Consider the following 18,024-nt stretch of genomic DNA (forward strand, 5'->3'; position numbering starts at 1 on the left):
TACTCTTACCAGAAGAAGAAGTAAAAGGGAGGTTTGACATACAGAGCTTCAGATGTCCTATGCAGAGTGTAAACGGTTACATTTTTGGAAAGTAATTTGACAACATATAACAAGACCCTATAAATCCATTACCATGATCTATGCTAAGAAAAGTGTCCAAACTCAGAAGTCATATTTATCAAGAAGTACTATAACATCATTTCCAATACCAAAACTTGTCATTAACCTAAGGGTCCAATAAGAGAAAAACAACTGGGCAAGCACCTGTTGTCCCAGCTACTAGGAAGGCTGAAGCATGAGAATCATTTCAGTCCAGGAGTTCAAGCCCAGGAAACATAGCAAGAGCCCTTCAGAACAACAACAAAAATAGGTAAATTATAGTATAACCTCACAATAGAATTTGATGTTGCCATAATAAAGAAAACTGCCTGCTACCTGGAGACCGTCTATTACCAGGAATCCTAACCTAAGATGAAAAAGGCAAACTACAAACTTATGTATATATATAAACCTGGAAAAATAAGTAGATAGAAAAGATACAAGAAGAGATCAGGCATGGTGGCTCACTCCTGTAATTCCAGCACTTTGAGAAGCTGAGGCAGGCAGATCACATAAGGCCAAGAGTTCAAGGCCAGCTTGGCCAAAATGGCACAACTCCATCCCTTAAAAAAAAATACAAAAATTAGCCAGGCATGGTGGCACACACCTGTAATCCCAGCTACTCTGGAGGCTGAAGCAAGAGAATCACTTGAACCCAGGAGGCGGAGGTTGCAGTGAGCCAGTATTATGCCAAGTATTCCAGCCTGGGTGACAGAGCAAGACCTAGTCTTTCTGTCTCAAAAAAAAAAAAAAAAAAAGATACAAGAAGAAACAACTCCAAAATGTTAACAGACTGTGGGTACTAAGGCAATATGTGATCATCTACCTTTCACAAATATTCTTCCATCATTTCTATATTTTCTATAACAAATGCATAATTTTAATGGCAAAAAAAATTAACTTCAAGATTTAAAAACTATAAGACTGAAGCACTTAAGTATCAGATGAGTGTTCTTAGAATTTCTCATCTTCCCAAGTTTACCAGCTGTTTCCCAAAATCAGTTATTTATTTCAAAATATTATTGTAAATTGTATAGATCCAATGGTCTTTGCCAACACTAGAGAAGCGAACAAACAAAAATGTACAGAATGGAGTACAAGCTAGTCAATCATAAGAGAAGGGAGCATTTGCTTCTCTAATCTAAAACCTATGGTATTCAGGGACAAACATCATGAGGCATCATGCACAGCTATTTCTGTTAGGATACATTGAAACTGTGTAGAATAGAACAGAAACAACTAGACCTTTGTATGACTAAGACAAGGTCTAGAAACCATCTCCCCACCCCGACCCCACCCTTCGGACCTTCAGATCTCTTGACCCCAAGCCCTGATGCATGCAGACCTCACCCACCCTACTCCTAATCCACACTTGTCCCTCTTCGTTCCCAACCTCCACACAACCCCCCTGCATTGTGATTCACATCACTTTCCAGGTTTCTACTCTGGAGGATGAGGAAGGTCATTAAGAATTATCTTCTAGTCAAGAGGTCAATAAGGCAAGATGGGGCAATAGGGAAGTAATAGCTTCAGGGACAGAGACACACTCAACAGCTGCCCCATCCACATTATACTACACAGGCAGAACAGACTATTTCCTCCCCATGGTTCCTGAGAGCTCAGCTTCACAGTCAGCAAAATGAAAAACTGCTTTGAAACCAAGTCAGACAGAGGTACTGATATAGCGCTTAATGTTTGTAACAATCTATTTTGCTTTTATGTTATCCTAATTTCTTGTGAGGTCTGAAGAAAAGACACTAATAAAGGTTCAATCTACCTAAAGTCCATCCAGTACCAACTATGTTCCTAATTTGTTGTGTGACCAAAGGTAAGTCATATCATCTTTTTGTTCCTATAATATGAGAAGTCTGGACTAAGTTCATCTTTCAAGCGTCTTTTAACTATAACATTTGACTGCTCTATGGAAGTCTTTTTACAAAGTCTTAGCTACCATACTGCAGAATATAGGGCAAAATAAATCCAGCATCTTTTGTTATCACTCACTAACTCTCTTTTTCTAGGGTTCTTTTCACAGAATGAATTTGAAACTTCTCAGCTTACCCATGTGCTTACTACATATACTTAGTAACATATAGATTCAAAATGTTACCATTAAAAACAAAAATAATTGCTTTTAATTTATATTTTCACAGAAACATTTTAGCTATTAAAATTTAGCTATATAATGAAAATTTAAATATCCACTGTAATGTAATATGGATTTTAGATAAAATCTATGCTAAGGGCCGGGTGCGGTGGCTCAAGCCTGTAATCCCAGCACTTTGGGAGGACGAGGCGGGTGGATCACGAGGTCAAGAGATCGAGACCATCCTGGTCAACATGGTGAAACCTCGTCTCTACTAAAAATACAAAAAATTAGCTGGGCATGGTGGCGTGTGCCTGTAATCCCAGCTACTCAGGAGGCTGAGGCAGGAGAATTGCCTGAACCCAGGAGGCGGAGGTTGCGGTGAGCCGAGATCGCACCATTGCACTCCAGCCTGGGTAACATGAGTGAAACTCCGTCTCAAAAAAAAAAAAAAAATCTATGCTAAGAAGGAAGAGAATTTTAAAGGGGACATCCAGAATCAGATATACAGCAGTAGGATGTATAGAAGGGAAAGGAAAGGAGAAAGAAGAGAGGGAGGAAAGAGTTGCTTACTTTTGACAATATGGAGGCAGACTTTCTAAAAACCACCAAAGCTGTTAAAATCCTGTCATTTGTATTCAAAAAATATAACCTGGGAAGTCAACTTGTATCAATTTTTATATCATGCTTCATATCTACCAAATCCCCCAGACTATAAATAAAGATCAAATGATCTTTATTACACACACATGCGCCTCAGCCTCTCCACAGAATACAGATGTCACCCGCAGCTGACTTAGCTGCCGACCACATCCCTGACTCCTCTGCCTCCACTACCTACACTGGTCTGCCTTATTGAAGGTTCTGAGACTCAAATGACCCATGCTGCTCTGTAGATCATGATTCATATTGCAATAGACAATAGGCTACTTCCTTCCTTTCCTTCAGTGGATAAAATATTGCTTCTATATTGGATTAACCAACTTCATACATTCTCCTTCAGGACTTCTTATTATGTGATGGCAATATGCATTCTTATTTTTTTTTTAAATTGACATCAGTAACAGTGGCCACTTTGGTGTATGACCACTCGAAACTGTGATCTATAAGAATTAGGAAATTTAAGCGAGGGGTAGTACAGAGTACAGTACATACTCAGACCAAGGAACTCACAAAGGTAATAGTCGACAACTATAAACTGAACGTGTCTGGATGTATCCATGTACACCTGTGTCAGCTGAACGTGTTTGAACATCTTACTACTTCAATTAACATCATCTGTGCCTTCCAGGCCCAGAAAGGTGGCTATTCCAGTTGAAGTAGACTTCCCAGTGCCTTGAGGTGCCTCAGAGCCCTCTATCTGTATAAATTCTTCCAGGCCCCTGGGTCTGCTGAGTGTCTCTGTGAAGCCTTGCTATATATGTCTATATTGCCATCCTTAAAGCTTAGCATACTATTTAATGCTTTGTCAACATGTGGCTGGGTTTGAGTATTTGAAATACAACTGAAGAGTGATTCTCTATACAACCCTACAACAGGAAAAGGGTGAATTAATTAAAAGCTTAACTAATTCTCCTCACTCGACTTCCATACTGCCTTTTCTTGTGGCCTGGCTCCTAGCCAAGTCCTGCAGGGCAGCCGACTGCCAAAGACAGATCCCCAGGTACTGGGAAATGTAGGGCAACTTCAGTAGCCAGATTCTTATATAGTAAAAGCAAAGCAGAAATAGATAGAGTTTTAAGTAGATAACTCGAGCTTATTAACATGCTATCATTTTCTTAACTTTACCAGCTCTCTGAGGTTATCATGCAAAATGTTCACTGTTCACATCTACAATTGTTGAAGCATGCAGTAGCAGTTTCTCATCCAAATACATTTTCCCAAAATATTGAACTGACACATTTTGCAAATAACAAAAGTGAAACATCGTTGAAGTGGTAGGACAGAAAATACAATCATATAGTCCCACAAAGAAAGTAAAGGAGAAACTTTTCCCCAGTTTCCAACCTACTGAATTCCTCAAAAATGTATTGATTCTAGAAATAAAGCCATACTATCTTTGTGAAATAAGGAAAGGCATTTTTTTTGCTCTTCTACTTCTAATATTCTGCTTTCTAGAAGCCAAAAGAAATTATCTATTCTCATTAAAGGAATTATGAATGGAAGCGTTTTTTCATTTGGCTAAGAATGCTTACAATGAATGTGCATAAAGCTGAAATTCATGAGCAAGGGTATCAAAAAGTATTCTACTTGAAATAGCTAACTCATACAGAAAAAATATGCAAGTTTCGAAGGCAAAACAATCTTTTCTTGAACCATCTTTACAGTTATCTCATGATCTTAATAAATAACTATAGTTTTACATAAGCTAAAATTGGCTTTGAAGAAAATAAATTCTTCATTCTGCCTGTGTCAATTCAGGGTATGTGCTTCAGGGTTGAAGGTAATAGTGGGTCTATCATTGTTTGATGAAATATAAATTGGTGCGGCGCCTTCTCTACTGCCATAACACTCTGGACTTAATCCCACAAGCACTCATCATTTGCTTATCAATTTCTTCTGGTGTCCTTCTCCCCAAAGGACTATAAGCTTTTCAAAGGTAGGACATATCTTTTATTTCCAGCATCTTTCAAAATATCTGAAATTTATTAAAGGTTTGTTAACTTAATGATTAAAATCTTCAATTTACTAATTAACATAATTCCAGGAATCACGGTGGAAGAAAAAGAGCATTATATAATGGTCTCACATGTCATACAGGTCTCACATGTCACTTGAACAGTGAATATAGTAGCAGAATTCTATACATTTTAATTACTTACAGAACACACCTTCAAACTCAGTTTCAGATACATAGAGTCCAAAAAGTATAAAGGAAACTATAGAAAAATCCTGTTTATTTCATGTCCGTGTCCCTGTTTATGGTATATTTTGAACGACCTTCATACTCTGCATTCTGAACTCCTGCCTGGCTGGAAATAACATCAAGATGAGTTAGGGTCCTTTGTAGGGACATGGATGAACCTGGAAACCATCATTCTCAGCAAACTTACAGAAGAGCAGAAGATCAAACACTGCATGTTCTCACTCACAGGCGGGTGTTGAACAATGAGAACACATGGACACAGGGAGGGGAGCAGTACACACTGGGGTCAGTTGGGGGGAAACAGGGGAGGGATGGTGGGGGATGGGGAGTTGGGGAGAGAGAGCAAGGGCAGAGATGCCAGAGGTAGGTGATGGGGAGGAAGGCAGCAAATCACACTGCCACGTGTGTACCTATGCAACAATCTTGCATGTTCTTCACATGTACCCCAAAACCTAAAATGCAATAAAATAAATAAATGGAAAAAAAAAGAATTGGTTTCTCATTTCCAGATTATCAACCTACTAGATCCCAGATCTTTGGCTTGTTTCTGATAACTGGTTCTGCTGGAAACTTGTGTGCCTCCCTAACCAGTTCTATTTGGCTGCTATTAAATCTTAGCATACTTCTACAACCACTACTTATGTCCTTAGCATTGTATATCTAAAGCTGAAACAGTAACTTATTTCATACTTCTCTGTAAACATTGTAGCTACTTAGGATGGCATAGAATGTGAATTTTTAAAATTTTCCTCAGTAACTATATGATAATCTTAAAACTAAAGCACCAATAAAATTCTACATTTTTTCGTTATTAATGGAAAAACCTGATCATCAAAACAGAAATGATGTTCTCAGCATATTGGGCTATCCCTTTTTAAAGAGATAAATATGTGCCTTTTTGAGATTATCTTTAAAATAATATAGAAACTGCATCAATACTGTATATGTCAGTATTATTAACAAGTAATCTTCTGAAGTAATATATAATGATTATTATTTTCTGAATTTCGTAGATGAAGTAACTGAGAGAAACAAGATTATTCTCCCAGATTCTCAAAAAACCAGAAAATATAAGATTAACATACCAGATTCTTTTATTTGTCATGAGTTCTACCCACCTCCTTCCAAGAGATTGGAAGTTTCATATCATAAATGGATAGAAAGACAACTAACATTTACTGAGTACCTAAAATGTCCTAAATACTGTGATGTAATTAAAACAATGTGTAATGTAGTATTGTTATCATTTGGCAGACAAGAATAATAAGATACAGACGGGTTTCTTTTCCAAAATCACATAGCTAAGAAGTATTAAAATGCTAATTTGTTCAGAATTTGAACCCAGGTCTATGCAACTCCAAAGCCAGCACATGTCATTTCCTCCCTAGTATGCTCACATAGGTATAATAAACCCAGAAAGCCCCTAATCAAAAGAAAATTAAAAACAAACAATAAAAAAGCAAGTGATAGAAGGCCAAAGAAATAAAGATAAATATTCCAAAAAATGTATGTTAGAAAGACCTACTGGATTTTAACCCAAATCTCAGGTCTGCACTATATGTCGGCCAAGAGAAGGAAATTCACAGGGTTGCAGCTGTCATTTAACTAACAAAAAAAGATTCTCATTCTATCAAGAAGGAAACAGTTTACAAGTTCTAAAAAGGATTTCTAGTGTAAGTTACAAACTGAATCTTATATAATAGAATCCCTTTTCTCCATAACAGTTTTTTAAAAATTGCAAAAATATCATCCACATACCTGTTTCATGTACAGGAGCCCATTCCTACGGTCAGGTACAAGTGAACCAAAATAATATGCCGTCAGGATAATAGCAGTAAAAGGACAAGACAACGTCACACATGCAAAGTTTTAATTTCCTCAAATAATCATTAGTTCTTAGCCTTTCCTTCTCATCTTATGTTCATTAGCAAAACACCTTCCTGCCAGCAAGGAAGAAAAGGCCTGCTGCTTCTGCCAGAACAATGACTGGTCATTCTTTATGTCATTCCGCCCATCAGCTAGTCAATCAGCTGGTCAACAAATATTTATTGAGCGTCGACCATGTGCCAAATATTATGCTAGGTACAAGTGAGCTCAACAGACCTGGTCTATACTAATGAAGTCTATTATCTGATGGAGGAAACAAATCACCCACCACATAAATATTTATAGTCAAACTTCACTAAGTATCACCAAAGCATTACAAAGCACTATGAGAGCCAGTAACAAGGGGACAAGTGTGAGCATCTAGCAGAGGCAAACAACACATTAAGAAAAGTTGGAGGTGATAATCCTAAGCAAATTAGCAGAGGAACAGAAAACCCAATACTGCATGTTCTCACTTATAAGTGGAAACTAAACATTGAGCATATATAAACATGAGCATGGGAATAACAGACACTGTGGACTACCAGCGGGTGGGCAGTGAGGGTTGAAAAACCAACAATTGGGTACTATGCTCATTACCTGGGTGACAGGATCCTTACTCCAAACCTCAGCATCACGTAACTTTCCCACATAACAAATCTGCACGTCTACCTTCTGTATTTAAAAGTTGAAAAAAAAAAGAAAGAAAAGAAAAGCATCCCTACGTCAGACTTGCTTTTGTCAAGCACATAATTAGCCACCTACATTTGTCAACTACTATCCTGTGTATAGAGCCACCTCAGAGACCATAAAGTATACAAAGAAGCCTAAAATACACACCTTTGAAAAATACACACCTTCAAATTCAATTAGAAGGAAATAGACATGAGAAGTTAATAATAGAGGAAAGCACTAGAGGAGCATTAAATAAGTAGCACCAATAAGTGACGGTGGGGCAAAAGGACTGATAAACCACTAAGGGCTGGTGTGACTTGGAAAGAATTCTCAGGCAAGGTAGGGAGTGAGCTAGGCCCAGCCACAATGGTTCTCAACAATTTTGACTAAAACACACAGTAAAAAATATATTTTCTGCCTTGGCCCAATATAAATATACAAATATAAATACAACCGAAGTTTTATCAAACAAAACTCGCTCTCTTAGCAGGTGGTCCCCAATGATTGTATTCTACTCTGTTGTTAAAAACTTGTTCTTGAATGTTCTTGCTGCTCGTCATAACCCACTAAATCCATTACCCACTAATGAGTGGTAACCTAAAGTTGGAGATTTCCATAAGAGAAAGGAGTTTTACACACAGAAAGGTCCTTCACAGAGATACAGGGAAAGTGGATGATTCTCACTTCCTACAAAGGAAGTCAAGGTCAACGTGACTTTTCACTCCTCCCCATCCTTCTCCTCCTACCTCTCCTCATTTCCAGACCCATGACTTAGCTATAAGGAATCCACACCCAGCATTGGGCCATACCACATATGCCATCATAATCTTCTCTGAGACATTGTTCCCACCCTTCCCCTGGACCACCAGCATCAGCCTCTGATTCCGAGACAAAACATATTAAGCTTTCTCATAGAAGTGTAAGTAAAGATTGCTATTAGAGATATGACTAGTTCAAAATTCCTCATCAGACCTACATTTCAGGTCCTGAGGCTACACACTGAGTTTGTAAATGTGTCCATTTTTTTTCTCCAAAATCAAATTAATAACTCAGAAACACAGGAGATTTATCTGTTATGTACCTCTAGAAGCATTAGTATTAGGCCCAATTCAGTTTTTAAGGCCAGTGCTTTTAAAATGGAGCAGATCTCCAGTTTCATAAAGACACACACACACACACACACACACACACACCCCACACCCAGGCCCAACATTACCAGCGGAGAGTGGAGATGCTTCCTAGGCTAGTTTGGTTCACTCTGGAGTTTTCTGTTTGTTTCAGGTGTGTGCACACACGTGTTCATTTGAAGAGTACTCAGGGCACTTAATGCTCTAAAGCTAAAGGCAATACACGGTCACTTCTGTCTAAACCACAGTCACTCCAAAGGGCAGCAATATCGCTAGAACTGACATTCACCTTAAAATGAACCTGAACAGGACCCAATTTTGGGACCGGGGCTGCTCTAAGTAAGAGCATCTCTCTGATGACCGAATTCTGCAAATTGTCTGTTGGGTTTAGTGACCAAAGGACCTCTCATTATGAAATTTTAATCAAATCCGATTATTCTTTTGCTGTAATGTCAAAGATAATGGTTAAATAGCACTGGCCATTTTTAAACTTCCTTATAACCCATGTAAATTGTTGAGAGGGAAATGAAACTCATCCACTTAGGAGTCACCTACTGGATTTGCCTTCCTATGTGACTAGTGATTGATAGGTTGGTTTGGAAAGGCAAATTGCTTCTGGTACATCTTTTTTGTCAAAAGGTATATGAAGAGTTTTATCTTAGGTCTCCAGTTACATGAGGTAGCTTGTGCGGACGGCTGGATTCCGCAGGGTGGCCCCGGAGGGGAATCCAAAGAACCCGGCCGGGGTGGGATTCCGCTGGGTATTCGGGTCCTGGGGGCTCCGGGGCAGACCGCGCGGGCTTGAGACGCTTCCCCGGCTTTGGGCCGCGGCGCAGCGCCCGGCGGAGGCGCCAAGGACAGGCCTGGGCTACCTCGGCCAAAAGGGCGGCGAAGGCAAGCCGGGGCATCCGCGCTCTGGCTCTGGAGAAAAGGCGAGAAAAGCCGGAAGGCAGCGGGGGTCGATGGGAAAGCGAAGCGGCTGCGGCCCCCGGCCCCTGCGCGCGCGGTTCCCTGCAGGCTGCAGCGGGGCGCCGGCCGCGCGCAGCAGGGGGCGCAGGCGGGGGTGGGGATGGCGCGGGTGACCTGCGAGTCAGGCGGCCCGGGAGAGGCCCCGGGAGGGCCCAGGCGCCCGCCAAGCGGCAGATCCGTGGACCAGCCTGCGGCTCCCGGGGCTCGGGACGCCCCTGCGCGGCTGCCCGAGACCGCAGCATCGCCGCGCCGCCCAAACGCAATTTTGACCGGTGTGTCCCCGGTCGGCCGCCTAAGGCCAAGGCGAGGAGGGAGGAGAGACCGAGAGACAACGCGCGAATGGAGTGGGGGAGGGGACCCGGAGCGGAGAAGCGGTGTCATTTCCACCAACTGGGCTCCTTCCTGACCCAGCCGCTCATCTGTCACCGCTGTCTCATTCCTGTTATTTACATCTGTCTTTAGCATTCTAATTACTCGCTTTATTACTTTAGCCTGGAGGAATCCTGTAAAAAACAACGGAGATGAGGATCCTACCACACAATAAAACTGCCCAAAATCCCCACTGCACATTATACAGAGCACTTGAGAATATTTGTGCTGTTATATGACCTCAATATGTCCTTAAATTGATCTTATTATATCTTTCTTTCTCCCTTCTCTTTCTCCGTGTGTATGTAATGAACTCTTTTAAGATGTGGAACGCAAGAATAAGCTGTTCAACAAATGATGAAAATGAGCTTCTTCTTTGAGGGGGCGGCAATAGGGCGAGGGCAGAGAAGATTTTGAGGCATTTGGACCAGCCCCGCACAAGTCCAGTTCCTAAACTCTTGGTTTCATTTTTACGTCTGTGTGATAAAGGAGAACCCTCTTCACGCCCGAGCTTCTAAGGCTTAGAGGAGGGAATAAAATGCCTAATGTCTTTCATTATCTTGCATTAATCTCTGAGTCCCCAGAAGGTCTCAGGAGGGGAAATGAATTTAGAGTAGGAATAGAAGTGGGGTTCAAAAATCATGGTGGCTTGAATGTTTTTCTTTTAAGGTAAGATTTAGAGATGGGCGCGGGGGGGAGGGATGGGGCATGCAAAATCGGACTAAACCCCCTACTAGCAGGATTCCTCTATACACTCAAAACTGGATTCAAGAGGAGGCAGATTGAACCTACCAGAAAATCCCGGACAGAAATGCAGCTTTCTAACTGTTATTTATTCCTGCTAGTGGAATTATTGTTGCACTCAGTTGCAATTTTCTGGCTGTGCTAATGGTTTTCTTTATTGTGTTACACTAACATAATCTCCTCCAGAAAGAAAATGACAAAATATATGGATTTTTAGATAAATAACTGAGGTAATTTATTGGCCTTTATGCTCTTCTGATGGGGCGGTTGATAGATAATGTAATAATATGTACATAATTAAGCGAGTTTACTGTACCTCAGTGAAAATAGGTTCAAAGGCAGTATCTCTATCTTTAGACCTATGGTTTTCTCAATGGATATTTACTTCCTCTACCCTGTGGAATGAATGGGGGAAACCTCAGGAAACAAACAACTGTGTGTAAAATAGAGGATGGTGGTGAAAAGAGGGGGAAAAAAAAGAAAACTGGTGAGTCCTTTCATAAAGGACATTTGATTACGGCCCATTTCCCACCCAAACTCTTCTCATAACCTTCAGTAAGCCACAGAAAGTATGAACTGAGAAGTAAAGAAGGACATTTTGTAGACAAATATAGATCTTCCCTGATAAATGAATGACTTACACCCAGCTCAAGGAGAAGGCCTTCAAAAACATGCTCTCAGGACTCAGAGACCTGCTCCCAAAGAAACATGAAGGCTTCTGGGAGAAGATCACTGACAGTGAACTTGGTGACCAAATGCCCCCTTGCCCTGGCTTCTGGAGGTTGCCCATTCAAGGCATGGTGTACTTGCTCTTCCAAACTCATCTAAATTACATCAATAACAGAGCGTACTCTTTAATGAGCTCTCAACTTTAAAGACTTGAAGGATATTAACAAGCCGCTTGACAAATGGTGCTTAGAAGCACATTAAAGACGCTGCTAATGGAGCGCATAATGACGGCTAATTTTCGATCAGATATAAATTAGAGCCCCAACAGTTATTTGCCTTAAGGACTTTATGTAAATGATTCTGTTCTGTATAAACTGAAAAGCGAGGAGAGCCCTGCCATTTTGGCAATCCTTGTGGATATGATTAATAGATCTACAACAGAACTGGGCAGAGACAACTGATGGCATTTTCATCTAAAAGTCAGTGTGTTTAGGTAGTAAATATGATAACTTCTAGAGTTGATGTACACACTTCAAGCAAAAGAGTAAAAATGTCCTTGGCACCTCCCCCACATGGTTAAAGAAGTTCACAAAAAGAAAAAGAAAATGGAAAAGAGCACTCAGACTCCTCTCTCTCTGACCTGCATCTCCTACCTACCAAGATACCAGAACAGCCACAGCTGCCTCCTTCACTAGGACCCAAATCTGCTCCACAGGCTCCCTAACCACGCACCCCTGCACCACCCTCAAAGACACAGACAACTTTCAAGGATCTAAGCCTTATCACTTTTTAGAATCCTCTCGCTGTGAAATTGCTTGAGATCTCATAACTAGCTTTGCATACAATTCATATCCTGCAAGAGTGTACTAGGAAGGGGAAGAGAGTGGGAGAAGAAAGAAGAGGAGGAGGAGGAGAACAGTGACGAGGGTGGTAGCGGTGAGGTCGGAAGAAGGATGGTGAAAGAACTTGAAGGAGTTCAAACACAAAGGTTGGAGGAAACGTAATACCTACCCAATTCAAAGTGGAAGAGACTTTGTAGCTTTTTAGTTTTTAAATTTTATTTATTTATTTTTGAACTGCTGTGCCATCCCACACTCCCTCATTATAAGAGTTAGGTGTCAAGTCATCAGAGTGTACAAAAGGTTTGGGGACTGATTCCTACAATTTATTTTCTTCCAACCTATTCCTGTCCTTGTGCCTAATGGGAAGCTGGGGAGAAGAGTTACTCTAACATGGTCTTACCTGTGTCCAGTTTCTGCTTTATCACATCTACTTGCCGTCAGCTGGGTGAAATATCATGTGAAACACTGGGATTGCTTGGAGCTGCATCTGGCTGCAGTTTCAGAGATAGCATCCTTTCCTGAACCAGGGAAAAGAGTTTGTTTGAGTGAGTTTGCAAAACTTAAATAGACAGCCAACTCTAGCTTGTCAATTGCTTGTTTATTATTAATTACAAACAAACAAAAACTCAGTCTTGCTGCTTCAGGAAAGCCAGGCATTATTGCATCGCAAGATAGTTTTCCCTGCTTTTCACATGCAAGATAAATACGGATTTGGAGGGATCATTTTAATAAGCGACTTAGGGGCAGCGTTAAAGTCGATACAGAAATCCTGCCCCAATAAGTGAGCTGTTTCTAACAGTGACACCAGCTTCTAAGATTTCCTCATCCAAGCTATTTGTGAGATGAGAGGAGACAGAAGAGGGAAGGGGGAGGGGAAAATGGAAGGAGGAAGGATTGAACAGTAAAGAGATTTCACCTAGGCTGATTAAATCATTTTATCTTGCAGTAACTGATACCCAATGGCCATGAGTTAAATTGTGGGGAGTAAGGATGTGCCTCACCATCATTACCGAGTTATGAAGTAGTTTCAGATTGGGGTACAATAAATACAATTGTTCTTAACTTAATTTAAATCTATCTAGTCTCCCCTCTAAACTTCCTCGGCAATCGTACACACTCCTAGCGCAAAAAGGCCAGGTGGGAAACATCCAGACATTGCTTCTACCTTCTACTTTAGGATTCTACAGCAATGGAAGCAAATAGAAACAGCAGCCTCAGCTTTCCCTTTGTCTGACAGCAACCTCTTTCTCATTTCTGCTCTCCACTGGGTACTTTATCTTTTGTGCTCGTACCTCAACTGGATGGTAAAAACTGCTATTTGAAAAACAAAACCTGGAGTTACCTTAATAACAAAATTAACGACAAAACCAAAGAATTCTAGCCTTGCCTGGTTTTGAGAGGAAACATGGCTGAGCTTTTCAGAATTAGAAGCTGTGTGCGCCACATTCAGCTCAGAAGACTTGATTTGCTATAACATGTTTTGTGATTTTCTTTGCAGTGAGTGAATGCACATTACTAAGTCTAACTACCAGTTATCCAGGTAGGTCTGCTCCTTTCCTCAGAACAAATTTAGAACACTTGGCAAAATGGAACTGGTCTAGCTCCCCGCACTGATGCCCTTCTATTTTATTATAGGGCCTCTTTCTCTTTGCATGTCTACACTGCAGGATCTAAGATACAGAGATAACATATGTGGTCATTCTTTGCATTATTTCCCTCTCCCTGGGGAAAGATAGATAACTCCCTCTTATTAACTACCCATCACCCCCTCGCATATTCCCTCTTTTTCTCATCACATCTCCAACTAGGAGTGAATCCCAGGGAAAAAGAAATAAGTCTCCCTGAAAAGGAAATCAGTGTGAGAAAAAAAAAATCAATGAAATGATTTAGGAAATGGAAGAATGGGTCCCTCTGACAATACTGTAATTAAAAGCTTTCAGGGCTGTAAAGTCAAAAGTTGATGAAAGAAAGTGCAAGTTGCCAACCAATTCTTACCTAACCCAGTAGGACTATTTAGGGGAAGTTAGACTTAATTTAAGGTTGTGGACCCCAGGGTCCTCAAACTGCTCTTTTCCCAGATGGAATCATACATTCTAGCTCAAAAGCCAGGAGCTGGGTTCTCTTCCCCCACAGAATCCTAAGACTCTGGAGGTGAAGGAGAAAGGCGTTGCCTCTATTCTGGCTCAAGGTAACAAAATGGTCACCTCCAGAAACTGAGATGGAAAGTTAGCTCTTGGGCACCATTAGCTGGTACCTTGGAGTTGGTACCAAAATGGGACTTAAAACCAGTTAGCTAGGCTGCCCTCTGTGAAAGCCACCACAAAACCCTGGAAAGGGTAAAGACTGAAGCACTGAATCCTGCTTCCAAAGAGATCCTCACTTTAATTCTGGCTCCTCATATCTGCCCATCCCTGCTGAGCCCAGCTGCAGGCCAGGTCTCCTGTTTTCCCTGGGAAACACAGATGGCTTCCACCAGAAGTGCTGCTGCCAAAAAGACACCGTGATGGGCTCCGCATAAAGGGAGGACCCACAGGCAGGACACCTGTAGCAAACAAAAGGTAAAAGCCCTGTCAGCTGCTTTGAAAAAAAATACACAGAAAGGGGAGTTTCAAGCACCTTTGCAGGAAAAGCAAGTGTCTTGGTAAGACTACAAAAGTGACATTTTGAGTGAGTTTGAAAAGTTTCACCAAGCATGCTGGCAGGGGGGTACAGTAGGAGAATGGCTGGGCGTGTGCCCTTTTGTTGCTTTGTGAAGAGTGTGTGTGTGTGTGTGTGTGTGTGTGCGCGCGCACGCGCGTGTGTGTGTGTGTGTGTGTGTGATGCAGATGAGAAATGTTGAGGAAAATGCCAGAGTTGAAGTTGAGAATCTTGGAATCTACACATCCTGGAGTGTGGCTGACAGGGTGTGTACACTGGCCCTCTGCTACTCTGCAAAAGATGCCTCCACCCTGGTGTAAAATGCTTCAGTTTAGGTCAGTTTTTAAAGAACCTTTACAATCCAGACCTTGCTTTGGTACACCAGAGAGCCAGCTGCCACCTAGGGAGAGACATTCCACCCTCAACCCAGTGCAACCAATAGAGCTCCTAGATTTATAACTAGTGGGCAGAAAAGGTGCCCCTTCTTGGCAAGGGTCAGAAGCCTTCCTAGTATTTTTCGGGCTTGAGACTGCTGTTGAATTTGGACCATATTTGGAGCATAAGGTGACTGCTTTGCAAAAAGATTTTCCACCTCTATCACGTCACACACTAGGCCAATAATTCCCCAAACCATCACCTACACTGTCTCTGGAAGTCAGTGAGTCTTCACCCAGTTTAATCCAAAGGCACAGAAATGCAGACAGTCATTTAGCAGAGCCACGGTAGCCCACCGGGAGAGTAGGATTGTCCAGCCCCGTGTGTCTTAACCCTGCATCTCCAGGTGTCCCCTACCAACCCAAGTCATTCAGGCTTTCCAAGAACACAAACACTGCCCTGAATGAATCGTGCAGAGGGTGTGAGTTTAAGCCTTTTAATCACTCACAAACACATCAGTACTTGAAAAAGAACAATCAAACCCCATTAGTTTAACAGGATAACTTTGGCATCTTACAACAATTTCGGAAGCCAGTTGGCTTCTCTCAAAATTATCAGTTCTCATTTTCTTGCTGCCTCCAATTATTCAGGAAGCCTCATAAGCTACAAAAATACCCCACCACCAAAGAGAAAAAAAAAAAAACCTCACCCATATACACAAATAAGACTTTGAATACACCCCCAGGGTCCAGAAAATGCAAAAGTTAGGGGAGCAAGGAAAGAGGAAGTACAGTATTGATGAAAAAATTATGACAAGTTTTTAAAAGCCGTGATCCAGACCCTATGGGAAGGCGAGGGGGGCACTGGCTTCTGTTAGCTACAGCCAAGTCTGGGGCTGGGGGGAGGGCGCTTGCTTTCCGACGAGTGACAGCTGGAGTAATGGCTGCAGACCCAGCGCGGGGTGGGGGCGGGTGAAGCTGGGCGGGGGTGTGGGGAGCAGTAATTACTAGCCAGGCTCACTCGCCTCCCTACTTTAGGGCGAACGCGTTCTTTTTGCGCGTCCAGCTGCGCGCCCGGATTGCAGCTCGGCCTCGGGGCATCCTGGAGCCTGAATGGGGGATGGGGTTCGTGCTACAGGACTTTAAGCCGAGGTTCCTAAAAAGCTTCTGAACTAGAATCTCCCCAAGGCTGTATCCTTGGAGCCAAGGAAAACCGAGTAGAGACCGCTCCGCGCCCAGCAGCCCCTAACCATTAGGCCAGATTAGGGGCCTGGCGAAAAGTGAGGAAGGGGTGGTGCACAAGGGACTGCAGCTCCGGAAGCGGATGCTCTGCACAGGCCAGGTCCCAGCCTTCTCGCACCACCTTCCTTTCTTGTCCACTAAAGCTCGAACCCTGGAAATGCGCACAAGGCTCCCTGGGGCCCCAAAACCCCTAAAGTTGAGAGTACACCTAGAGGCTGGTCTGGGAGGGACCGGGAGGAGGGGAGAGGGGTAGGGGCTGGGTTCTCCACCTCCTCCCGCCGCCTCCCTCCCGCTGGCTGGAAGCCTCACGTAGTCAGGGATTTTTTCAGAATAATTGATGGGTCCAGTTCTCCAGAGCTTTCTCGGTGAGAGCGCGGCGGACCGCGCTAGAATTTAAATAGACGTGATTAGTAAAATGCAAGGGGGCGAGGCGCCCGGGCCTCTCTTTCTTGCGTGTTCCTGGCTGCGCGCCTGGCGAGGCGCCTGCTCCCCCAGCTCTGCGGGCCCCTAAGGGCCCGGGCGAGCTCCTCCAGAGCGGGAGGGAGGTTCTGCTCTGCCCCCATCCACTCCCAGCCCTTTGGACTCTACCCCTCGCCCTCTCCCAAACCGCCTCTCACCAGTGCGCACCTGGAACCAACCGGAGGGGAGGAGAGGGGAGTTGGGGCTGGCAGGGAACCCAAGGCCAACGTATGCAAAGCCTTAGGTGGTGAGCCGGAGGGTGGGGGCGAGGATCTCGATTCTTCGGTGCCGCCGGAGCCCCGCAGGCGGGCGCGTAGCGTTGGCCTCCAAAAGCGAAGAAAGCTTCTGGGGGATCGCTGTCCCCGCGTCCTACTTCTCACTCTCACCGTTCCCTTTCCCGCCTCCAGGCCGCGGAGCCAGAGCAGCTGGGACCGCGGAACTTAAGGCGCCTCGTCGCTTACCCAAAGCTCTGAGAAGGCCTCCCCGCAAAGAAGTGACCTGGACTGGAAAAAACCTTCGCCTTCTCTCTCTCTCACATCCCTATCTCATCGATTTGTTCCTGAAAACGGGGCTGTGCATTCTTATAACATCTACAGCCAATTAATATTGCATTAACTCTATTTAAAATAAAAAAAAACAAAAGCACCAGAATACTGCACCCTATCAAAGCCATCTATTATTCACAGAAATGTAATTGGAGACCTAAGATATGTGTGTTACGGGGCAATGGAGGAAAACAGTCGTGACAATATTTCAGAAAGGAAGGGGATCCGGGGGTATCTAATATTTAATTTCAAGTCTGTGGTTTTCTAATTCGAGATTAAAAGCAGTCACGTCTTTGAAGCCAGACAGTTGGTATAAATGTACAGTTAAAATATTCTATTCCGCGGTCCCTAGACAGAGCTCTCTGCTCGTCCCAGGCTTCATTAAATTTTTATTATCATCCCAGACTAGAGCAGGGAATGAGCGGAAAGACTGTCCATCTAATTGCAATTGATAA

The sequence above is a fragment of the Sapajus apella genome, unplaced genomic scaffold (assembly GCF_009761245.1).
Source record: "Sapajus apella isolate SASKATOON/1434 unplaced genomic scaffold, GSC_monkey_1.0 scaffold61, whole genome shotgun sequence".
In the NCBI taxonomy this organism is placed as follows: Eukaryota; Metazoa; Chordata; class Mammalia; order Primates; family Cebidae; genus Sapajus; species Sapajus apella.